A 25912-nucleotide genomic window follows, 5' to 3' on the forward strand; every position below is an offset into this window, starting at 1 on the left:
TGCAGCCTCATCTCCGCCGGCTGGAGACCCGAGCGGTGGGAGGGGCGGGGAAAGGGGGCGGGGCCCGCAGAGCCCGACTCGCCCGCTGGCTACCTGCGGCTCTCGGGAGCGAAACCCCGGAGAGAAAGGAGGGCGGGGCCAGGAGGACGGGAGGGGAGGGGCGGAGCGGGGGCTTCTGCGCAGGCGCCTTCCGGGAGCGGGTCCGGGCGAAGGAGACGGAAAAGCAGCCCGGGCAGGAAGCGGCGGGGGCGCGCGGAGGCGTGGCACACTTTCCTACTGAGCGGTGGCTGGACGAGTGGCGCGGTGCCTGCTCGCCACCGGGCTCCTTGCAGGCCTGCCTCTCCTGGCTTTGTTAACAGGGAAAGAAGAAAGATAGCTCATCTCCAGGCCCCAGGGACTGGAGGGACCAGGAGGCGGTGGGAAGGAAAGGATGATGCCAGGAAGTCCATTCGCTACTTTGTAACTTGTAGAAAAATGGCCTTAGCAGCTCGTGCAATCAGCAACAAAAGTCAAAACAGCATTCATAGTTTATTCCTTTTCGTTGCATGATATAAATCACCGAATAAATTAGGTAAAATAATTTTACCCTAGATCCTTGGACCCAATAAAACAGATGAAAAGACCTATGGAAAGTGTGAAGGTAGAATCAATTCTACCACTATATACATAAGTTCTCGCCATCAAATGTCTCTCTCATACGTTTGCCTGTCAGAGAAAGAATGAAGTAGGAAGAGGAAAAGTGCCACCGAAGTCATAAATCAATGTATTTTGTCCTAGATTGTATGCAAAAATCTGCAACACATACCGAAGACGTACCACATGTCTGAACTTTGCAAAATTACCAAACTCAGATTGATGCTACCCTTATTGCGTCGTAGGAAAAGGTTTTGTTTCCCGTATGTGTGTATATATAAATTCATAAACACACACTCAACTGTTAATATTGTCTTTTGGTGTTCCCTGGGGATAGGTTCCAGGGTCCTGTTGAGTTCAAAATTATTATCTTATATAATTTGTACATATCTTCCCATTTGCACAGTAAATCATCTCTAGCTAATCCTCAATACTTAATATAACCTAAGTGTCATTTATGTCATTATTATTATGGAATAATAGCAAAAGATCTGTGTAGGTGTAATTTCTTCCAGATATTTTTATATGAGGTATATGCTACCCATGAGAACATAGTTTGCTGATATGAAAGCAGATAGTATATAAGCAGGCATTTGTTTAGAGACATTGTGCTGGTTGTTTGGAATATATCAGTGCTACAAGTTTGCCCTTCGGAATCCATGTATTATACTGGTTTTTCTGTTCTCCCTGGAGAGTGCCACATTGAATGTCACTGATTATTGATAATATTTTCTCTGTTAAGTTTGACTAAGCCACCTTGCTAAGAGGCTGCGGTAGAATATCAGGGAAAGGGGGTAGGTGGTACCATTAAGGGAGATGACAAAGTGCAGACAAGACATTTCCACCATCTGTCTGCATATTCCTGTATTCCCTGTCTATAACAACAATCAAACTGAATTAAACAGTAGTGCTTGCCACCGGTGCGGTGTGTCAGCTGAGAAAGTGAAAGTAAATTGCATAAGGGAGTGAAACTAACCAATAAGGTGTAAGAAATTTTTATCCGAGAATTTCTGAATCAGAAACTGCACCGTTTGTGTTTAAATGAGTCCTTCCGGTGATTGTTGGCACACTTAAATTTGAGAGCTACTGTGCTATACTATAATATACTAATTAAGGAGGCAAGATACAGTAACTTGAAAAGCTGTAAAAAGAACAGGTGTCATTCATTAGGTGGATGGGTAAAATGTGAATATTGGTTTGCTAAGGTCTGTACTCTTCTAAACCAGTTAGCAGACGAGAACAAAATGAAGCAGACCCACAATCGCTAAAATAATAATGAAACGCTGCTCCTTACAGCGGCCTCCTTAGAGCAGATTTTCTTTTAAATGTACACTAAAATCCCAACTGAGCCTACTGTTGAGTGCATGCGCCACAAGTACAGCATCCCAACCTCATCTCAACCATCCGAGTTAGAATTCAGGTCTTTGAACTGACTGTTAGGTTATCTATCACTACCTATTTATCAATCTTCTCAATGTGTTCAACGCCCTCTTCATGAAAATTCAGGTCAGGCTCCCTATTCTAATCACAAACTTACCTTCTCCTTTCCCCAAAATTTGGTAGCACTCACATATCCATATTTAATACAGCCTGATACCTCTTAGACATTTACATATTGTTTCCCAGTTACTTTTAACTAAGTGTAACAAGAAAACTTCACTGTCGTAACAACCCATGGTCCATCTTTTCTTCTAGCTCAGTTCTGCTTGCTGCTTTTAACAGAGCACCTTCCTTTAAAAACACAAACCCATATTACATCACTGCACACATTTGGAAATTAATTTTCGATCAGCAGGAAGGAACTAGTAAGTCTATTTGTAAAGTGTGGATATGTGTGTGTATGTGTGTATGATATATATTCCCATTTGAAGTGCCAGGCAAATCTGTCCTCTGTTCTTTAACTACTGCTTACATACTTTTAAAGTAATTTATTTGCATGAGTGTTTTACCTGTATGTATGTCTGTGTACCATGTGTGTGCATTGTCTGCGGAGTCCAGAAGACATTGTGTATTTTGCATAGAGGCCAGAAAAGGACTTAAGAAACTGGAGTTGCAAATGGTTGTTAGCTGCCATGTGGGTACTGGGGATTGAACCCAGGACCTCTAGAAGAAGAGCAAATGTCCTCACATGTTGAACCATCTCTAAGCCCCCCTCCCCACTTTATTGATCTCTGTTGTCTTCTATGTTTTGTGTCCTTTTAGTGTGCCCGAAACTAATGTTCCTACTTCATTTAGTTTTATCTTTGGCTTTTTTTCTTTTTCTACTTCACTTATTTTTTCCTGCTAATTTCTATTTCATGTCGTGCTTCTGTGTCTTCTTATAACCCCCTAAATTCTCTGATGCAAATATACTTGAAGCTTCATGAGTCAAAAACTGAAGGACAACTTTTATTTAAGAAATGGAATTATTTGTTTGGAGAGGGAAATGACAAGGATTCTGCAGGAACTGCTGTAAAGTGTGATCTTATGTAACATCGGTTAACAAAGGGAAGTAAACAGTCTTAATTAAATTCACAGATAGTATGAAACAGAGGGGTGCTGGAAGGCAGAGCAGCTTTTACATTCAGTAAAATAATCCATTACATTTGCGATTTACAAAAAATAGAGAGCCATTTAGTATTAGTAAATATATTTAATGATAAATCTTAAAAACCTAGGAAAAGACATCCATAAGGAGATATTGAAAGTTTGCTATCATACACATTTATTTATTCTCATTCCGTTGCCAACTTGGATATTACTGTAATTCACTCCATGTTACGCCCACTCTGTTCCGCAGGTCAGGGTTTAGCAAGAGAGAGAGTGCGAGGAAAAAGAGGAAGGGACTCGAAGAATAGAGACAAGCCAAGAGGATCTGTAGTCAAGTCTCCTTTACTGTCTCCCACAGACTATATTCACACCTCCTACTGACCACCACACACACACCACTACACCTACTAATACTACACCACACCCTTACAAGGAAATCCTGGGTATTTATAAGCACAAGCAGGAGAACACAGGTGAAGACATTTTACCACATGCACCATGCAGCTGGGGTCACTAAACAGCAAAAGAAGCTATGTGGGATAAACAAAATATTTATCAGAGTGTGCTTCAGCTGTTGTAGGCTATTGAAAAACAAGTCTCTCATCAGGGTATATGGCTCCAGATGGCTGCAAAGTTGATAGCTGCTTTCTAGCTGCTTTCTGATTAAAGTCGGCTCCCAACAACTCCAACCTATTTTTGCATCATCTGTATATCAAGTGGATAGAAAGCCATTGAACATAGCAGAGAACCTGAATGTGCTTAAGCAAATATAGGAAGAATTGACGGTGGGGCAATTAGGTAAGAAGCAGTACCATGCTTACATCTGTGGTGAAGAATTCCACAGTGTGTCCACGACTCAGCACATCCTCAGCTGTGCCAACTGGCTCCTATGTGGGTTTGATGTCAAAAGATTTCATCGGCTCAACTAATGTGAAGAAGGAGCCCTTACTTCTAATCCTAATATTTTTGGATGCATTTATTGACCTCGAGTACTGTCCCTCAGAGCACGTTTCCTAACCAGAAAGATCTTTGAAACAATCTCTTCATTGTAACCTCCTGTAAAAAAAAGCAAATTATATACTTCGAACATGCAATGACACAGAATATGCATTACTATTTCAAAAGCTGAGGAACCACAGCATAGTGAGACTTCCTGCCCCCTGAGCACATCTGGTGAGAGTGATGAGAATTATTCTGTATGTTAACCTGTATCCCTACAACATTATTGTTTCAAAGATCTTCCTGATTAGGAAACGTGCTTTGAGGGACAGTACTCGACTCGACGTCAACAAATGCATCCAAGGATATTAGGATTAGAAGTAAGGGCTTCTTCTTCACATTAGTTGAGCCAATGAAATCTTTTGACATCAAACCAACATAGGAGCCAGGTGGCACAACTGAGGATGTGCTGAGACACCAACACACTGTGGAATAAGCACTTTATTGCTTCTTGCTTAATTGTCTCACCATCAACAGCTTCACTGTTTCTGCTTTGAACTTCGAGCCATCTTGGTTCAGAGAAGCCCAGTAAAAGGCCCTTGAATAATATCACCTCTCAAATTCAACTTCAGTTCCTCACTGTTCAATGGTGGATCTTGCTATACCTTTACAAAGAAGAAGAAGAAGAAGAAGAAGAAGAAGAAGAAGAAGAAGAAGAAGAAGAAGAAGAAGAAGAAGAAGAAGAAGAAGAAGAAGAAAAAGAAGAAGAAGTCTGTTACTTTCAATTTAACCTCAAACAAATCCTTAGGATAAGAGCCAAAAAGCACATTCTTTGCCAGGTTATCACAGCACTAGTTTCCAACCCAATTTGAATATTGTTTCCCTGTAAAACCTCCTGATCTGGACCTCCACAGGCTGTCAGCCCCTACTATCTTCCATGGCCTGACTAGGATGTCCCACTAAGCCACACTTACCAGTTCAAATGTTTTCCTTGTACAAAGTCCCAAACTCTCCCACATTTCTTCAAAGGACCATACATACTACATGGTCAGATCTGCTACATCAATAACCCCACTTCCTGGTAACTAATTTTGTCTTAGTTATTTTTCTATTATGGTGACAAAGCACCATGACCAAGACAGCTTATAAAAGAAAGCATTTAATTGGACTCAGAGCTTTAAAGGGTGAGAGTTCATAATGTCTGAGCAAAGGTACGGCAGCAGGAACAGCTGGGAGCTGCAAGTAGGAGCCGGAGAGAAGACACACTGGGAATGGAGCCAGTCCCATGAAAACTCAAAGCTTTCCCCTAGTGACACACCTCTTTAACAAGCCCATACCCCTTAATCCTTCCCAAACAATACCACCACCTGGGGATCAAGTATTCAAATATATGAGTCTATGGGGGTCCTTCTATTTCAGAGATAATATATAACTTATTGACTATAAAGGATTTATAAAACACAAATGTCATGGAAAAAATAAAAGAATAGTTTGATCTCTGATGCAATTAAGCACACTTCAAAGAAATTAACACCCCTTTAGAGCATTCCTGTAAATATTTGCAATTCACATGTTCTCATAAAGACTTTAAACTTTAAACCCAAACACACACACACACACACACACACACACACACACACACACACACGTTTATTCAACATATACATGTAAGAAGAGGTGCTGATACTATGGTCCGGTTCCCTAATTGTTTCTTGACTTGTTAATAAAATAGGCCAGGAGCCAATTGCTGGGTGGAAGGGACAGGTGGAACTTCCAGGAAAAGGACACAGGGAGAAGGGGTGGGGTTTTCCTGCCATGCTTTGAAATGAGGAGCACACAACAATCATGTAAGATCTTGGGGCAGCCAGGACTTAAAGCTCTCCTGCAGGTGGTTTGTCAGAGATGTCTGGCAAGGGCTAATTGGGACAAGCCTTCAGGCTGAAGGAGAGATAGAGATAATTAATTGTTATGGAGATGCATTTCCAGGCAAGAGATATTTGCACCCAGCAATTGTGCCAGCAGGCAAGTTTTAAAATAATAAAGCTGAGTGTGTGTTTTTTATCAGGGGATTCAAAGATCTCGGGTGGGGCTGGTAACTGGACCCCTCCTCGGGCAAGGGTTTTGGGAGTGGGCTGGTGGAGTGGTCGACTCTGAAAGCAAGGTTGGAGGGGAGAGAGAAACCTGGTCAGTGCTGGTGCCTTGGAGCTAAGGGGAGGAACAAAGGGAGTCAGGAGGGGCTGGCAGCCCAGCTCCCAGGCTAAGGCAGTAGAGTGTGTGATTTTAAAATTACATGCAACATATACATGTGTACTGTTTTATTCTACATTAAGCTTTAGTTGAAGAGTATGAACTGTGATCAATGAAATAATTCTTTAAAAAAAAGACATCACATTAATGAATACTAAATTTCAAAGTTAATAATGTGAAATATAGTATATGAAACTAATAGCATTGTTGGGGACTTCCTTCGCTACAGGGAATCCATCTTGTATATAGCTGCATTCTAAGAAACAGTTGAATCTCTATAAATGGCATTGGGCCTTCCGTGTTCTGGATGAATCTAGGCCATAATATCCCACCCTGTGCTTTATTGGTTAGTTCCCAGCAGAGGACCTTTCTAACAGGACCCTCAAGGAAACCAACTAGGACACGTGTTATAAAGAAAACCAGATGAAATACCAGGTGTGAAGTACCCAACGTATGCATGAACTTGATTGAACGCCCCTTGCCCCTCCTCATCCAAGGTTTGGTTGGTTGGTTGGTTTTTGTTTGGTGTTTTGTTTGTTTTAAATGTTTGTTCTGTCCTGCCTGCCTGCTGACAAGGTTTGGATCCTAAATCTAACTGTCTCTCTGATATATCAGCTTTTCGAATAAAGATACTTTTGCTGGCTTGAACTTGGTTTTCATAATGGATTATTCCCAAATTCTCAAACCCTAACATTCATAATGAAATATAGCAAAAGATTGTGTTTTTCCATTTAATACACATGTCATTCAAAGTATATCTTTTTATTGAATATAGGTTTTCCCTTGGATCTCAACGTCTTCCCCATCCACAGCAGTAACACTCTCATGTCTGTCATAGCCTCTAATCCATCACCTTCAGTTCTGCCTATCTCCACCAAACCTCTCTTGCCTCTCAGACAGTGTCAATGCCCCCATACCATCCCCATGCTCCTATCTGCTGGGTCTCTAGTTTCACTAACTTCTGCTGTGTGCACGCACACTCACAACCTTACTTGGCCATTTTTTTTCCTACTTTCACGAGACCACTTTTTAAAAGGATATTCAGATGAGACCTGCTTTTTTATTTTATTTTTATTATGAGTATTATTGTTATTTTTTAGTTTTTTTGGAGATGCTTCAAGGTAAGCACACACATCTTCTGCCCACTGCATCTCACCTTGGAGCCTCTGTGGGTCTCTCAAACTCCTCAGAGATAATTAATTGAGATAATTAATTGTTATGGAATTGTTATGTAATTGTCTGCTGTCCTGCGGGTGACTGTGGGCACTGCCATCTTGAATAGACCACTTGACAGGGTGGTATGCAGCAGCCTGGAGCTTGGGCAGGCCCTGCCCTAAAACTCACTGTCCGTTCCCATAATTGCCCTGGTTCTGAGCACTGACAGGATGTCCATGATGGAAAATGGTTCATTTTCTAAATTGATCCTCCTCAAAAGACCTACATGGTCTATACTGTCACAAGAGGCCATGACTGTGTCTGTGATCTGCTCTGCTGCCAGGGTCTATATCTCAATGTCCATGGCACATGGATACCAAGTTGATGTTTGTGGTCTGTGATACCTCCTGAGAATGTGTTGATATCCGAGGTCCATGCCAACGTGGTCTGTGTTGATGCCCATCAGTGTCACTTTCAGTGAAGTGATGAGACAAAAAATTAACATAGGATTCAGTAGTCTTTCTATATACACACTGAGAAAAAGACAGGGGAAACGTAACCTAATAGACACAGTAGCCTAAAATTTATGTCTAACACAAGAGATAAAGGAGATTCACAATGAAAGCTTCAAATCTCTGAAGAAAGAAATTACAGAAGACTAGAAGATGGAAATACATATGCTCCCAGATGGGTAAAATTAATATTGTGAAAATAATCATACCAAAACCAACTTACAGATCCAACACAATCCAAATTAAAATCCCCGTGCCATTCTTCACAGAAGTAGAAAAGGCAAGTTTCAGTTTCACTTGGAAACACAAAGATCCAAGGCAGCTAAGAGATTCTGAAAAAAAAAAAAGAATAATATTATAGACATTTCTGAATCTGATCTCATTATACTGCACAGCTATAGTAATGAAAAAATTATGGTACTTGCACAAAAACAGACACATAGATCAACAGAAAAGAAGAAAAGAGACAGATTTCAGTTCATACAGCTAAAGCAACCTGAGCTTATAGCCATCAGAAATGCACATTAGGAGAAAACTGCATCATTAACAAAAGGTATTGAGAAAACTGGCTGTCTACATGTAGAGAAATTAAACTATATATTATATCTCACCTTGCAAATGTCAACTAAAAATAGATTAAAAAAAATATAAAACCTGAAACTCTGCAGTTGCTAGAAGAAGAAGGTGGGGTACACGGTATAATATAGTGGCCTTAAGTGAGACTTTCAAACTAGGGGTCTGGCAACTGGAGAAATGAACAGAGGACATTTCAATAAACCTCATGAAACTAAAAAGCTTCTGAAAATCAAAAGAAACAAAATAGCAAAAGAAGCTGTCAATCAAAGGAAGGTGCTGCCTACAAAATGAGAGAAAAGCATCAAACAGAGAGTATTAGAACACTTAAAGAATGTGGGAGGGGACATCAAGACAATAAACCCAGTAAAAAAAAAAAATAGACTATAGAGATGTCTCAATAGAGGAAGTCTGAATGCCTGATTGGTTAGCACTTTATAAAGTGCTTGATATCATTAGGTATCAAATTAAAACTATTTTGAAATTCCCTAAATCAGAATGGCTACCACCAAAAAATCAAACAGCATAAAATACTGTAGAGCATGTAGGAAAAGAAGAACACTTATTCAGGGGTTGTGGGAACTCAAGCTGCTGTAGTCACTATGGAAAACAGGGTGGAGATTCCTCACAAAGCTAGAAATAGAAATACCATATGACCCAGAGATTCTATTCCTGAGCCCATACCAAAGGACTCCATGACTTACTATAGAGATTCCCTTGCCCATGTTCATTGCCACTGTGTTAATGGTACATGGGAAATGGAGGCAGTCTAGACATCTATCCATTGTATCAACGGGCAATGAAAATGCAGTATGTAAATAAATAAAAATCTTACTCTCCTATGTAGAAAGGAGAAAATGTCAGGTGAGTGGATGAAACAAGAAAAAATCAGGTAAATTAAAAAAACAATATACAAAAACATTATACAAAAAAAATTTTACAAAAACAAGAAAAAATCAGGTAAAAAATTCTTGGTAAATCAGGCACAAAACAAAAACAAACAAAAAACTGCTCAATATTTTCATGTGTAGAACCTTTGTATCTCTAATTTTTTGTGTTCAATATGGGGTGCCTGTAGGAGCCTAGAAACTAGAAAGGGGTCACTGGCTGAGGGATGCCTTAGGGAACTGAGGGTAAAAGGACATACGTAATATGAAAACGGAAATGGAATTGGAAAGGTTCGAGCTGGTAGGGGATAAGAAGATGGGGGAGATGAGATTATTGAGAAGAGGTACCCACCGGTGACCCACCAGCCTCCAGTGGATAAGTTCTAATCCAATGCTCATTTATGGCTCTAGTTAAACAAAATGGGACATAAGACAAAAAACAGAAGGTCATGAATATTGAGGAGGGACAGGTAGGGTAGAATGGAGATTAACAGAGAATGGGGGCAGGGGAATCATGCTATACATACTATATATCTCAGAGACTGTCAAAGAAGTAAAACAACCAAAAAACATTTAAACGTTAAAATTTAAACTTTACTCCTGGTCAATGTATCCTTCCCTAGTTTTTGTTCAGTATCTTTTTATGCCCTTTTTAAGAAAACTTTGATTAATAATTCTATCATGACACTTTTTTTTCCAATTTGTTGACTGTTTTATTTAAATTCTATACTCACATTTATATTGTTTAATATTTTTATTTAAATTTAATTTAATTACATAATTCCCCTTCCCTTTCCTCCCTTCAATCCTTCTCATGAGCCTTTTTCCTCCTTCAAAAGTTTATAGCCTCTTTTTCTTTGTTACTGTTAAGTATACACATAAACATTTTATTAATAAATACACACACATATATATACACATATAGCCTATTGAATTCATTTTTGTTTATATATACATATACATGATTTCAGGATTAACCATCTGGTATTGGAAAATCCCAATTGGGGGTTCATCTCCACTTTCCTTAGCTACCTGTAGTTCATGGTTTAAGGGTGGTATTCCATAGGATTTTCCCCTTCACATTATTGGTGTTTTCTGGTTCAGGTTTTCACTAGGCAGCCATATTGTTGGGATATTATAGATGAAACTTATCTGTAATTTCTAGGAGACACAGTCTTACAGCAGGTTTCCTGGTCCTCTGTATCTTACAATTTTTCTGCATTCCCCATCCCCTTTCCATGATGTTCCATGAGCCTTAACTGTAGCAATTGTGTTGTAGTGTATCCACTGACGCTAGGAACCTCATTATCATGAGGTCTCTACGTTTTGACCAATTGTAGTCTCCTTTAATAGTCTCCAGCTGTTGCAAAGAGACGTTTCTTTCATGATGTGTGAGAGCAGCTGTGGATATAAGGATGAGTATTAGAACGCAATTAGGAATTATGCTGGTTTAGTAAAGAAGAGGTAGTGGGTTCTCTTCTAAGATCTATTACTTCACTAGCCTAGAAAAGTTGGCTATCTTACCAGTAGTGCCAGGCGTGATTTACCTCCTGCTGAGGCCATAAATTCAACTAAAGCAATAAAACCAATATCTGTTGTTCCTTCCAAGATATCTCTATTACACCTTTAGGGATGTCTTGCCATGCTACTCCTTGTAGTTCATAGATGTCACAGCTATGAAGCACTATTAGTTGCTTTGCTTTATGAAAGTCCTGTCACTCAACCTGTTCTGGAAAAGAAATGACGTAGGAAGAAATACTCTTATGATCAAAAATCAGCCAGGCATAGTGACACATTTCTATAATCCCAAGTCTCAGGAAACCGGGAGAGGATGATTGTACATTCCCAGGTCAGGCTAGGCTACATAGAAAGATCTTGTCTCAGTAACAAAAAGAAATGCCAAAGCTATCTTCCTGTTCAACTCTTAAGTCTAAGCATTATCACACAGTACACATCAGTCTTTTATGTGCACTCAGAAACCTCCAACCTTACTTCCTATGTGACAGGAAGACCATTTCTGGGCACTTACAGTCAAGCTTTTCTGAAGTTTTATAGAAGGGATTCCTGAGAGCACATATTGTTTAGATATTTAAGTCTTTTGAATTCTATATATTTAAATAAATGTAAGAAAAAAATTCTAGTATTGTGAGTCAACCATACACTTAATAGTATAGCTACTCTAAATGAAATAAACTGTGTCTCTTCAACTAAAATTTGTGTGTATACTATAGGTATACATATATTCAGAATAGATTTGAGGTAATCTTGTAGACCAATATGCCCTAAACTTACTTTCTTGAACTAAAATGTAAATGGAGATATACAGTCAGACTTACATATTTATAGGTTATTAATTTATATATTTAATGAACTATAAGTTGAAAGTATTTAAAAATTTCATCAAGGTTAAACATGAAGAATGAAATTTTTATTCCCTGCACATTATAGTATAAGTGTTTATGTAGCATAATAATGAATAGAGTATTACATATACTATTGAAAAATTTAAAGTATTTGGAAGTATTGCATAGGCTATATGCAAATATTACATTATTTTATATTGTCCATGAATTTTAATATCCATAGGAATATTGGAATCAATCTATATGAATTTTGAGAGACTACTATATAAATATCTTAATACATACATTTCCTTTTGCATTGCACTGTAGGGTGTGGTTCTGATGCTTTGATCAGGAGTCTGCGTGTGAACACTGAAGGTCCTGTTCTCCAGTTGGTTCTTGATTGATCAATAAAGATGCTAGCTGCTAATGACTGGGTGGAAGAGGCAGGACTTCCAGGTTGCCGCAGGCAAGCTAGAAAACACAAGAGGAGAAAAGGAATTTGCCACACTTCAGAGGAAGAATCAACAGCCATGTGAGATCTTGGGTGGTGTGGCCATTGGCTGCTTCCCCAGGCAGGAGATTAGAAACTCAATGAAGCTGAGGGCAGATGTATGGTGTTGAGCAAGGAGAGGGTGACTGGGCAACTAAGCTACGGACAGATTTAGAGTGTTGAGCAAGGAGGAAAGGAAAAGGCACGCTAGCCATGGGAGGAAGAGCCCAGGCTCTGGTCCATAAGGCAGATTAAAAATGAGCGCTCTCTCTCTCTCTCTCTCTCTCTCTCTCTCTCTCTCTCTCTCTCTGTGTGTGTGTGTGTGTGTGTGTCTTTTCATCCGAGGATCGAAGGAAACCAGGGTGGTGTCTGGTAGCACTGTCCCCCAAAGCTTAAATCAAGGTTGTAGAAACTACACACCATGCTACATTGCATCAATATTTTGTTTCTATTTTAAAACATACTAATGTCAAATTAATATCATTGAAGAGTAAAAATATGTGTTGTTATTAAAGCTTAGGTGTAAAACCACAAGAATTTTGTGTGTGGTAACCATCAGTTTGTGCGGATACAGCTGCATATAATGCCCTGAAAGTCTGGCAAAGGTAGTACATGGTAGAGTTAGTAGTGGTGAAACACATTCAGCTGAAAAGATAAAGAAAACCTGGAGAACGAGCAGTCTCCTCAGGTGCTGACACCGCCCTAAAGTGTGAATTTAGTTTCAGTCACTAATCTATTTTTCCACATGGTTTCATGATCTGTTCTCCTTATAAAAATATTTTAACTTTAGTATGCATCATAGTAAACTATCATTCATGTATCCACTCATTCTACAACTCTTTATTATATATATGATGTAAAATGGTATTTTATTGCTTTATCACACAGTATTGCTAATATTGCATCATAAAAGAATGCACATTTGTAAACTCACAGGAGTTTGTACTTAATTCTGTGCTCTGGGTCATAGCTAGATGGAATGTATTCACTGACTCTACTATCGGAGGAGGCTCCATTTCTTACCCAAGCTTGGTTATGTGTTGGCAAATTCCACTTTCTGTAGTTGTAGGACTAAGTCCCTGATGCCTTACTGGTTGTATACTGAGAACTGCTTTTAGCTCTTGTCCACTGCTTTCTGCTCCAAGGGCCATATTTACAATGTAGATGTTGCTTTCTATTAGGTAGTCAGTAATTGTTTTTGTGGTATCTTTTTACAATTATCAGAGAAAACTACATTTTTACAGATCCCTGTGATGATGTCAGACCAATGGTGATGATCTAATCATAAGGTTAATTATTTCAGGCATTAAATACACCTATAAAATGCCACTACACTAATTTATAAATTAGCATTTGTGTAAGTGGGAGGAGGTATGAATAACATAAGGAGTGGGGAATCTTTAACAACCATTTTATGTATGTATGTATGTATGTATTTAAAATAGAAATTATACAAGTTTTATTTTACAAAAATCTATTACCTTGAGTTTGTCTTAATAGGTTTGGCTTGACTACCTCATTGTTTTACAGAGTTATATCCAATCATCAATCATAGGGAACAAAAGATAGTTTTTAAGTGATCATAAAGACATCATTTTCTTTTTCATAAAATAATAAAATGCATTTTAGGGATTAAAACTATTCCCTACAATGTTGAAATATAAGAAGACTTCAATGAAAATATGTCTAATTTTGGAAAAAGATCCTCGCAAACACACCATGTTCTCTTATTGGCAAAGGAGAAGACTGTGATTCCTGGCCCATGATTTCCTCGATTGTTATTTTCATTAGAATCTTGTAGATCTTATTTAAAGGACTGTGTTATATTTGTAGGGTTGTCTTTGCATCTTTCATCAGTGGTGCTGTCTATATGGGATAACTTTTATCATTTTTTAATTGGATATCTTATTTATTTACATTTCAGATGTTCTCCCTTTTCCTCCCCTACCCCCAGAAACCCCTTATGCCATTCCAGCTCTTCCTGAGTCTATGAGGATGTGCCCCTACCCATCTACCAACTCTGCCTCCCTGCCTTCAAATTCCTCCACACTAGGGCATCCAGCCTTCATGGGAACAAGGATCTCTTCTCCCATTGATGCCCAACAAGGTCATCCTTCACTACATATACAGTTGGAGCCATGGGTCCCTCCTTGTGTATACCCATGCTGGATGTTTAGACCCTGGGAGCGCTGGTTGGTTGGTATTGTTGCTCTCCCCATGGGGCCTCAAACCCCTTCAGCTCCTTCAGTCTTCTCTTTAACTCCTCCATTGTGGACCCCATGATCAGTTCAATGGTCACCTAAGAGCATCCACCTCTGTATATGTCAGGCTCTGGCAGAGCCTCTCAGGAGAGAGCTACATCAGGCTCCTGTCAGCAAGCACTTTTTGACATCCACAATAGTGTCTTCATTTGTTTGTTTATATAGTGGATTACATTGATCAATTTCCATATATTGAACCATCCTTGCATTCCTGGGATAAAGCCTGCTTGATCATGATGGATGATTGTTTTGATGTGTTCTCAGATTCCTAAGAACCATTTTATAATTCTAATGTTAAAAGCTAGATTTTGCTATGTGTTTCAACACTCAAGACACAATGAAAAGGTGGGGGGAGATATAAATTCTCACCTATAGGGAGCATATGTTCTAGAAAGTTGAATAAAAAAACATTTGGGCCATTTTTTTTTTCAGGATTCTATTTCTGGTGTTTGAGATGTAGTTATTAGAACAGACCATACCTGTTGGGCCTTGGACGAGGTAACTCCATTTAACCTGCAGCCTTCAAGCACAGGTAGAGGTCTCTACCTCCAGAGATTTAAATATTAATGAGTTATCTAAAGGCCAGGGGCATAGCTAATTAACTTATTCCCTCCCCTTTTCCCCCTCCCTATAAAATTAGGCTCCCCTGGCCTTTGGGGGGGGGGGGAGAAGCGTGTACCACCTACATCCATTTACCATGCCATGAACAATAAAAGCTTTGGAAAACCAGACCCCACATGTCGCCTGATCTGCCTGATCTGCCACCACCAGGTTCCCAGCCTTTGGAAACTTGAGCCACCCACTGCCAGCCCATGGCGGCTGTACCAATGTGGGACCCTCCACTGGCGGCATGGGAAGCCCGGGACCCTGATGCCAGACCACTGTTGGATCTGGCCGCAGACTCCCTCTCCCCCCCCCCTTGAAATTTCTTCCCCACATCTGGTGCCCAACGTGGGGCCTTGGAAGCCACACCGAGGGAAGGGTAAGCCCCGAACTCTTGAAACAAGCAATCTGTTTTTTCCCCCTGTGTTTCAGTCGGAAGCCATCTCGAGGATTTAAGTAAGCCAAAGGAGCTTTTGCTACCTCCTGGCCAGAGCCACTCTCTGGTGTTAGTTCAAGGCTTCCCTGGCCTCTGCTTAAATCCCAACAGCCCACAATGGGCGTTGGTTGTAGCGCACAGCCTCGCCGATAAGGAGCATGCCACACTCAGGATTCTTCTGACAGCATTTATTGAACAGCTCTTCAAGATGGTGAGGTGGAGGGAAGGACGCCGAGCTCAGAAAGCCCGCTGCTTAAATAGAGCTTTGTGAGACGTGCAGATCCCTCATTGGCTCAAATCTTTCATCCAATTGTCATACTCGGTTTTCGAGCCATGCGCAGGCGCATTCTCAAGTAAAGCTTCCGTGAAGAACCAGGAAGCAGAAGCCTGCGCCATTTTTTAATGGCAAATGCGGCTCCTCACAGTTGGTAAAGACTCTATTTAGACTCTCTAAAACGAAAAGAAAACTAGTAATGCAGCAGCCATTTAAAAGCCATAAGGGCGGCTGCCAGTTCTTAAATCTGCAAGAAGGCTTGGAGCTCTTGGACCACTGTGGAATCCCCCAAAAGCCAATAGGCCAAGGGAACATTCCCATTGGACAAGGCGTTTCTCCTCTTTTTCTATCATGGGAAATTCCACCTCACGTAAATGTTCACCTTAGGCCAGGCAAATATATTCCCTACTAAAGATCCACGGAATAAGAATAGGCAAAAAGCAAGCCTCCTTGTTTTGGGAGGAAGTTCTTCAGATAGCACCATACATGGCAGAGGATAATATTTACAGTCCAGACTCATGGAGCAAAGTAGCTTCCCTTATCAAAAACAGAGATAAAAAACCCCCTTGTGAGTTTTTGCCGATCTTAGCTGCAATTCAGCAATGTATAGGACCATCGAAAATAGGACAGACTGAGAACAACACAGCTCCTGGGGCCCCTCAGTCAAATGAACCCAAAGATCAAGGTCCCAAAAATCACCTTGGTTCAGACCTTGAGGCCCTTACCCAACTAATAAGAGAGATAAAATTCATGTACCCACCCCTCCCCCCTTATGCCTTGGAGGAAATGAAACCATGTGCTCCTCCTGTCCCTCCCTTTCCCATCCAAAGTCAAGGCTCCATTAAAATACCAAAGGAGCTTTCCCCTGCCTCCCCACTTACTTCCCAACCAAAGAGAGATAAATCCCCTCCCCCTTCTCTTAGCCACAAAAGTAGCAGACCTTCAAAATCCTTAGATAAAACCCAAACTGCTAGAACATTCCTAGTTAATATCCACCCTACTCGAGCTAAACCACTTAACTAGTACCCAATCCAAGCCTCCGACCTAAAAGAACTCCGGCAGGCAGTGAAGGAAGATGGCATTCACGCACCGTGGACAAAATCCCTCCTGCAGAGCCATATTGTCAACTTAAACACCCCCCAAGATTGGAGAGATATTTGCCGTTCTGCCCTTCCTGACCCAATGTTCCTAGAGTGGGAAGCCTATTATCGTGATGAGTGTCTTCAACAAGTCAGGCAAAACCAGGGAAGGGGTGATGACACTCCATGGGGTTTTAAAGAACTCTTTGGCCAGGAAGATTTCTCTACTGGGGCACAACAGGCAAGTCAGGCAGCAGGCTACTATGACCAGGTCCACCTCTGTGCCATTCAAGCCTGGAATAGGCTTACTCCACCTTCAGGGTCACAAGACCCCGCCCACTCCCTGCTCTCCCTTCATCAGAAGCCTGGAGAATCCCTATCTGATTTTATCCTCAGAACTAAAATGAGCTTAGAAAGAAAAATCTCCAGCCCCACAGCTAGAGACCTTCTTCTTAAAACCATTGTTTGGGAAGGCATGACTTCTGAGTCTAGGCTAGCTTGCCAGGATCTCTGGGAAGAGCATCACGGTAGGTGGATTGTAGCAACCTGAGAAATAGGAACTGCATCGCACCAGGTCGCATCCATAGCTCAGGCATTTGTGGCAGCAATAAAAACAGAAAAAAAAATCTGCCTCAAATGTGGAGAGGCAAGACATTGGAAGGATGAAATACCATCCTTGGGGCCGGGAGACGCAGTGAGAATGTGTCCCCTGCAGCTACAAGAGCAAGGCGGGTGGGGCCACCACCAGCAGCACCACTCTCCCGCAGGCCGTGGCCAACACGGCGACATCTGTGGCACCCCAGACCCAGCGCCTAAGAGCCCTGCGGCAAGCGGTGTGCCCCAGTCCTGGCGCCCGCTAGGCTGCTCACGGGGAGCCCCGGCGGAGACGCAGCCCCGGCCCGCCGCGGCCTCATCAGCTTCCACAGGCGGCAAGGGTGCAGAAAAGAAAGTTCTTGCCACCAAAGTCCTTGGCACTGTCAAATGGTTCAATGTCAGAAACAGATATGGATTTATAAACCGAAATGACACCAAAGAAGATGTGTTTGTACACCAGACTGCCACCAAGAAGAATAACCCACGCAAATATCTGCGTAGTGTGGGGGATTGAGAAACTGTAGAGTTTGATGTGGTTGCAGGAAAAGGGGGTCCTAAAGCAACAAATGTGACTGGCCCAGATGGAGTTCCAGTAGAAGGGAGCCGCTATGCTGCTGATCGGTGCCAATGTGGCAGGTGCCATGGACCTCCCCATAATGCTGGTGAGATTGGAGAGATGAAAAATGGAGTCCCCGAGGGAACACAACTCCAGGTCCGTCGGAATCCAACCTACCTCCTGAGGTTCCGCAGGGGACCTGGTCACCCACGCACAAGCCCATATCGTTCCCTACAGGTGGTAGAGCACACGGAAAGAGCCAGCTCCAAGAGTGTCCTCCCCCCCCCCCCCGCCCCCAGTTGTTGCCCACAAAAAACCTCTCCAAGAAACTCCAGGACAGTGAGTAATCCCCAGCCTAGTTCACAAGACTAGGCAGGCTTCTTTCTGTCTCCCTCGTCTCTTTCTCCACGTGTTCCTTGTTAGCTTCTTCTGATTTTTAGCTACCACTAGCTCCTGCCTAGTTCAAAAGACTAGGTCCCACTCTTTCTCCATGTGTTCCTGGTCAGCTTCTCTACTTTAACTCCTCTTCCTCTTTCTCTCAGTCTCTCCCTCTCCACATGCTCTTCAGCTCAAGGGCAAGATGGCAGCTACTCCCTAGCCTCCACTTTGCCCATCCCCCAGCTCCACAGAGAGGGCTCCTTCACAGACAACAGCTGTCTTTCAAGTCACAGTGCCTGCTGTGACCTTCCTTCTAAGACTCTTTCCTTAGGTGAGAGATTCGTTTTAAGCTGTCAGGAACACCAACTTCAGTCTTTTGTGCTGCTTGCTAACATAGGCTTTTCCCCTTTTTCTCTGTCATTTGTGACCGACTGAGACCATTTACCCAGCCCTGTGTTCCTTAGCCAGCCTTCCTCACAGTTTCTTCCTCAAGTGGCTAAAAATGCCAGGCCGCCTGCTAGCTTACCCCAGGAGCTGCTGACTCCAATCCAGCTTCCATGTGTCTTTCCCATAGACACAGACTCTCACTCTGACTCTTAGCCCTCCTCAATGCTTCTTGCTTGCCTTAAACTTTTCTTCAAAGTTGGCCTTTCCTCTTCTCTACATTTAAATTTTACCAGCTAAGAAAAAGAAAAGGGAGAATACAGAACCTCTCTGCCAGAGCACCCAGACGCCACATGGCAGAGCAAGGCCCCTCCCCACTGCTTCTAAACCAGCCATTACTGCTCCTTCTCCCCAACAGGAGGACCTGCAACAAACATTCCTGTTTTTCAACCAAAAATTTTAAACCTTTCCTTTTCTTCCTAACAGAAACACCTAGAGCAACAATGCTTGTGCTTTTCAACCAAAAATTTTGTTATTTTTTTTTAATTTTAATGCTGCCTTTTCTCTCTAATACTCGTGATATATGTCCAACATTATTTTTTCAACCTTTATAATTTCTTCATGGTTTAAAAGCCATCTAATTTCCTTCCACAGTTTAAGTCAATGTGCTGATCACCATTTTTTGAGTCTTAATTAACAATTAATTTCTTTTATAGGCAAACTGTTGGCTGCCAATCCCAGATACAAAATTAACATTGTTTTTCTCCCTCAGCCATCTAAAAACAGACTCAAAGATACCTTCCAGGACTATACTTTCCTCAAACACCTTTGCTTTTCCAGGATCTTAATGACAGACCATGATGTGTTTGTTCCCAAGCAATTTAATGCTCAATATCCAGCCTTTACAGATAATCTCCCTGCTGGAGATGCTGCTTCCCTACTGTCATTATCCTACAGGTATACCCACAGATCCAACAGAGTCCACACCATCCTCTGGAACCTGCCTGAGATGCCAAGCTGCTTTCTCCCAGCCACCTCATCTGACTGCAGACTCCAGAGACATGCTGAGATCCAGAGACATCGCCACCTCCTGAAACCTGCCAAGCTGCCTTCTTCCAGCCATCTCTTCTGACTGAAGACCCCAGAGCATGCTGAGATCCAGAGACCCACACCCGACTCCAGAGATGCATGCCAGAACCCAGAGACGCTCACTACAGAAGACAGATCCAGACCTTCCAGCTACAAATGAACTCTTTTGCCAAAGTCACATAGCTAAAGTTACATGTTAGTGAGGAAAACATAATGTCTATTTAGATTAATCAGATGTCATTACCCTCAAACTGTACAATCTGTATTTAATTGTTTCAATGATCCCCTGCCTTCCAAACCCTACCTTCAATTCCCATTACCCTTGACTTAGTTATGCTACACCCTCTGGCCTACATAGTGTTTTCTTTTGACCACCTCATCCAAAATTTTCACTAAAAAAGAGTGAGATGTTGGGCCATGAAGAGATGGTTTAAAAATAGCCTGGTTGAACGAGCTTTGAACCCCGGAAACCCTTTAAGGGACAATAGGATGTTCAGCTCTGTTCCTAGGCCCCCTTGATAGAGCGCTGGGTTTAGGGGGGGGGGGGACCCAACAAGATATTGCCTGTCAGGGATGGCAATTATCTCCCCATGCTCCCAGATTCCAGACTACTCCACACAGTCCACATCTCTCATTAACCTACACCTTACAGACTACAGATGATGCAGAGTCGCCCCTCTTTTTATGAAAGAAAAAAGAGTGGGATGTTGGGCCTTGGACGAGGTAACTCCATTTAACCTGCAACCTTCAAGCACAGGTAGAGGTCTCCACCTCCAGAGATTTAAATATTAATGAGTTATCTAAAGGCCAGGGGCATAGCTAATTAACTTATTCCTTCCCCCTTTTCCCCTCCCTATAAAATTAGGCTCCCCTGGCCTTTGGGGGTGGGGGAAAGCGCAAACCACCTACATCCATTTACCATGCCATGAACAATAAAAGCTTTGGAAAACTGGACTCCACATGTCGCCTGATCTGCCTGATCTGCCACCACCAAGTTCCCAGCCTTTGGAAACTTGAGCCACCCACTGCCAGCCCATGGCGGCTGTACCAATGTGGGACCCTCCGCTGGCAGCATGGGAAGCCCGCCCGGGACCTTGATGCCAGACCGCCATGGGATCCGGCCGATGGACTCCCTCTCCCCGCCGCCTTGCGAAATTTCTTCCTCACACATACCTGTTTTACATTTCTTATTTCTTGTTAGCATTCAATTAACTTTATTTTTTAACAGATGGCATTTTTTCCTGTTTGTGTTTATAATGTATCTTTCACAAAAATGCCTACCTACACTGAGCATTTCTTACTTTAGATTCACAGAATTTCATGATTGGTAGCAGAGAGGGAAATTACAGATTATTTCATAGTTTATTAGCATTTAAAAGAAAGGGGGTTGAGTCTCCTACTTAGTAAAATACCAGGGTGCTAGTCTAGTTTTTTAAAATATATTGACTTCTCAAGTGATAACAGATGTGGCCATCTCTAACGAGTGCCTTTCTTGAAATAGAGCAGAAACTTAAATAGCAGAATGGGCAGGATACCAAGGAAATGGACTAATCAGGTAGACGGTGTTGTTCTGTGGAAAGTTTGAGTAACTCCTAACAGAGCAGTGAGCTGAATGGCCCCAGGAGCATGGGGAACTCAGCTGGCTTTTTTTTCGAATGTCTCATTATGTTACAATAAACCACCAGGTCTACATTCAGATCTTTCTGTAGATTATATTGTAAAATTGCTTTGTCTCCTTTGTTATAACATTCATTTTTCACAAAAGCAAGCTTTTGCCTAAAACCTAACTTTTTCATAATTAAGATGTCATAACAGATTTTCTTTTTCCTTCCAATACATTTTAGAGTCTCTGCCATCCTTCTGACATCTATTAAACCTAACATCGTTTAACCATTTTAATGTGGACTATTTTTAAATTTATTATTAATCGGTGTATAAATAACAGGGTTCTGCCTATGTAAAAATAAAAATTATGGTTAACTAAAATGTATTTGGTAAAGAGTAGAATTTTGCATGAAACATGGGCAAAAAAAATGCTAACAGGAAATGAGAAACGGAATAAAAACACAAAAGGTATCTCTGGCACAATGCCCTGGAGGTCAGCAGCCACGGCCAAGAGCATGAGGTAATGTCAGAAATAAGAAAACATTCTGGGTTGGATTTTTGGCACTCTGACCCTAAGATCATTAGTGTTTGTGTAAAATATGGTCTATATAGTGATTATAAAGATTTAAGTTGAATATTTCATCTTACCTCCATCTCACTATGCTCTACTAGGACATAATAAAAAATGTGTATCCTAGAGAAATTAGGTTCCTGGAATTCATGCAGTTTCTACTAAATAGCAAAGAAGCCACCAGAACTGACTCATCTTTTTCTTTTAACCAAAGACACTATGGCTGAATATTAGAAGTCAGAACAGAGTAATAGTGGACTTATTAAAAATTTGAATTTATTTTCATTCATTATCTTAATATATATGCAGACTGCAATCTGGCTGTATTCTTACCTCAGCAAGCAGCTTCTACTTTACAAGGTAATGCTTTGGGGTTAGCAGTACAAGATACCCATCCCACCCCCAAAACCTTGTTTTCAGTATCTTTTTAAATATTGTGATAAATTTTCATAGTTTTATTTAAAAAAAAAAAAACCCTAGTTTTGTCCTTCCTATATCAAGTGAAAGAAATCAAAATGTATAACCATGAAATAATGAATTCTTTACAAAGGTGGACCATTCATACTAAATCCCTGATGCTAAAATGTCTTCCTCAAACACTGAAGTAAATTGGCAAATGATAAGAGGAATGACTTTCAAAGGCAATTAAAAGGACACAAGTGTGGGGGCTGCACTGTGGTCTGCTCTGCTGTACTCCTCAAAGAGAGCAGCTGTGATAAGAGAGAGAGAGAGGAAGAGAGAGAGAGAGAGAGAGAGAGAGAGAGAGAGAGAGAGAGAGAGAGAGAGAGAAAGGAGGGAAAGAGGGAGGGAGGAAGGGATGGAGGGAGGGAGGGAGGAAAAGACAGGCAAAAAATAACCCTCCCAGAATTGTCTTCTTTGAGTCTTCCCTTTCTCTGTCACAAAATGAGAGCATTCTATATGGGCTGTGGGGACATAGCTCAGTTCAGAAAAGTACTTTCTGTGTAAGCATAAGTATGTGAGCCAAGATCCCCAACACCTATGGAAAAAGGCAAGTGCAGTAGTGAGGAGGTAGACTACTACTACTGAGGAGGTAGAAACAGGAGGATGCTCTGAAGTCCCTGGAGAGCCAATACAGCTTACTGTAGTATAGACAATGGCTGAGTTCTGTTGTCAATGAGAACCATTGTTTCAAAAGACAAAAATAAAGTGGAGAGACTTTGAGAAAGATACCAGACGACTACCTCTGGCTTCTATATGCACATGTATACAGGTGTACATACACACAAACATACAAATTATACTTTTGGAAGTACAAGTGAGAGTGAATGGAATGTGTTTGATGTTTGAATATTGATAATGTATCATATGCAATACATTCTACAGAACAAAGAGTCTGATACACACACATATTCTTGCATTTTTAGGGTAATTAGAAACACAAAAATATTTACCAAACACACACATATACTCCAACATATACATATTCCAACATATGTATTCCAACATACACACACACACTCACATATATATGTATATATATGTATATACATATGTATATATACATATACATATGTATATGTATGTGTGTATATATACGTATATATACACATATACATACATATCTATCTATCTATATCTATCTATCTATTTATCTATCTATCTCTATATATATTACAACATAAAGGAAAGTCTTTGATCTGGCCTAACACTTCTTTCTTATTTTTTTTTTAAATAATTTTTGAACAAACTTCTAAATGATAGCCAGCATTCCTTACAGTTAAGGTATACCCATGAGTCTGAATGTGGGCAATGAAAAGTTAGAGAAAGTGGTGCTGGCTGCTTCAACTTCAGGTGTATATGAGTCTCTGTGATTCTTCTCCTTTTAGATGCTAGATGTTGATTCTCAAGCTGTTCCTGGTAGGCATAGACCCTTTCACCTATATCAGCCTGTTGATGCATGAGAGAAATTTCCAGTGTATTTTGGGTGAAATTATTACAGTAGTTTAGGCACCTTAACAAAGTTAGTGTCCTGCATAAGATCTCCTATGAAAGAATACACCTCTGATGGCTATTCTTGATTGTCATCTTGACTACATAGAGAATTATGTGTATCCCAAACTGAGCACAACTATGAGGGGTATATTTTTTAATGAAATCATTTGAAGTGGGAAGATAGACTGTTAATTCAGATCTTTTTGAGGTGAGAAGATCCATCTTTAATCTGGACCACACTTTCTGTCAGCAGCCTATATATGTCATCTTTATAAGATTAAGGTCACTTTCTTATGCTTCAGTTGTGTTAAGATATCCAGGACTTGCTGTAGTAGGATAGCTGTTGCTCTGAAGGTGTCATATTGCTCTGGCTTTTGTCGATTACATTCTTTTTCTTTTTTTTTTTAACTTTTCTTTCCTTTTTTTTTTATTGGGTATTTTTTTAATTTACATTTCAAATGTTATCTCCATTCCTGGTTGTTATTCCCTTTCCTGGTTTTCCCTCTGGAAACGTCCTATCCTATGCCCCTTCCCCCTGCTTCTATGAAGGTGTTCTCCCACCCACCTACTCTCACCTCCCTGCCCTGGCATCCCCCTACACTGGTGCATCGAGCCTTCACAGGACCAAGGGCCTCTCCTCCCATTGATGCCCAACAAGGCCATCCTGTGCTACATATGCGACTGGAGCCATGGGTCCCTCCATGTGTACTCTTTGGTTAGTGGTTTAGTCCCTGGGAGCTCTGGGGTGTCTGGTTGGTTGATATTGTTGTTTTTCCTATGGGATTGCAAACCCCTTCAGCTCCTTCAGTCCTTTCTCTAACTCTTGCCTTGGGGACCTCATGCTCAGTCCAATGGTGGGTTGTGAGCCTCTGCCTCTGTATTTGTCAGGCTCTGGCAGAGCCTCTCAGGAGACAAGTATATCAGGCTCCTGTCAGCATGCACTTCTTGGCATCCACAATAGTGTCTGCATTTGGTGACTGCACATGGGATGGATCCCTAGGTAGGCCATCTGGATGGCCTTTCCTTAAGTCTCTGTTCCACACTTTGTCTTCATATTTGCTCCCGTGAGTATTTTGTTCACCCTTCTAAGAAGGATTGGAGCATTCACACCGTGGTCTTCCTTCTTGAGCTTCATGTGGTCTGTGAATTGTATCTTGGATATTCCAATATTTGGGCTAACATCTACTTAGCAGTGAGTGCATACCATGTGTGCTCTTTTATGACTGGGTTACCTCACTCAGGATGATATTTTCTAGTTGCATCCATTTGCATAAGAATTTCATGAAGTCATTGTTTTTAATAGCGGAGTAGTACTCCATTGTGTAAATGTACCACATTTTCTGTATCCATTCCTCTGTTGAAGGAATTCTGGGTTCTTTCCAGCTTCTGGCTATTATAAATAAGGCTGCTATGAACATAGTGGGGCATGTGTTCTTGTTATATGTTGGAGCACCCTTTGGGTATATGTCAAGGAGTCTTATAGCTGGGTTCTCAGGTAATACTATGTCCAATTTTCTGAGGAACCACAAAACTGATTTCTAGAATGGTTTTACCAGCTTGCAATCCCACCAATAGTGGAGGAGTGTTCCTCTTTCTCCACATCCTCGACAGCATCTGCTTTCACCTGAGATGTTGATCTTAGCCGTTCTGACTGGCATGAGGTGGAATCTCAGGGTTGTTTTGATTTGCATTTCCCTGATGACTAAGGATGTCTTTTGAACATTTCTTTAAGTGTTTCTCAGACATTTGAGATTCCTCAGTTGAGAATTCTTTGTTTAGATCTGTACCCCATTTTAAAATAGGTTTATTTAATTTTCTG

General features: G+C 41.1%; 1 pseudogene; it reads left to right on the plus strand.

The window, feature by feature from the left end:
- Nucleotides 1–3975: 3975 nt before the first annotated feature.
- On the plus strand, nucleotides 3976–24062 carry LOC143440240 (Y-box-binding protein 3 pseudogene; annotated as a pseudogene).
- The last annotated feature ends 1850 nt before the right edge of the window (nucleotides 24063–25912 follow it).

This window comes from Arvicanthis niloticus, chromosome 29 (genome assembly GCF_011762505.2).
Source record: "Arvicanthis niloticus isolate mArvNil1 chromosome 29, mArvNil1.pat.X, whole genome shotgun sequence".
Lineage (NCBI taxonomy): Eukaryota > Metazoa > Chordata > Mammalia > Rodentia > Muridae > Arvicanthis > Arvicanthis niloticus.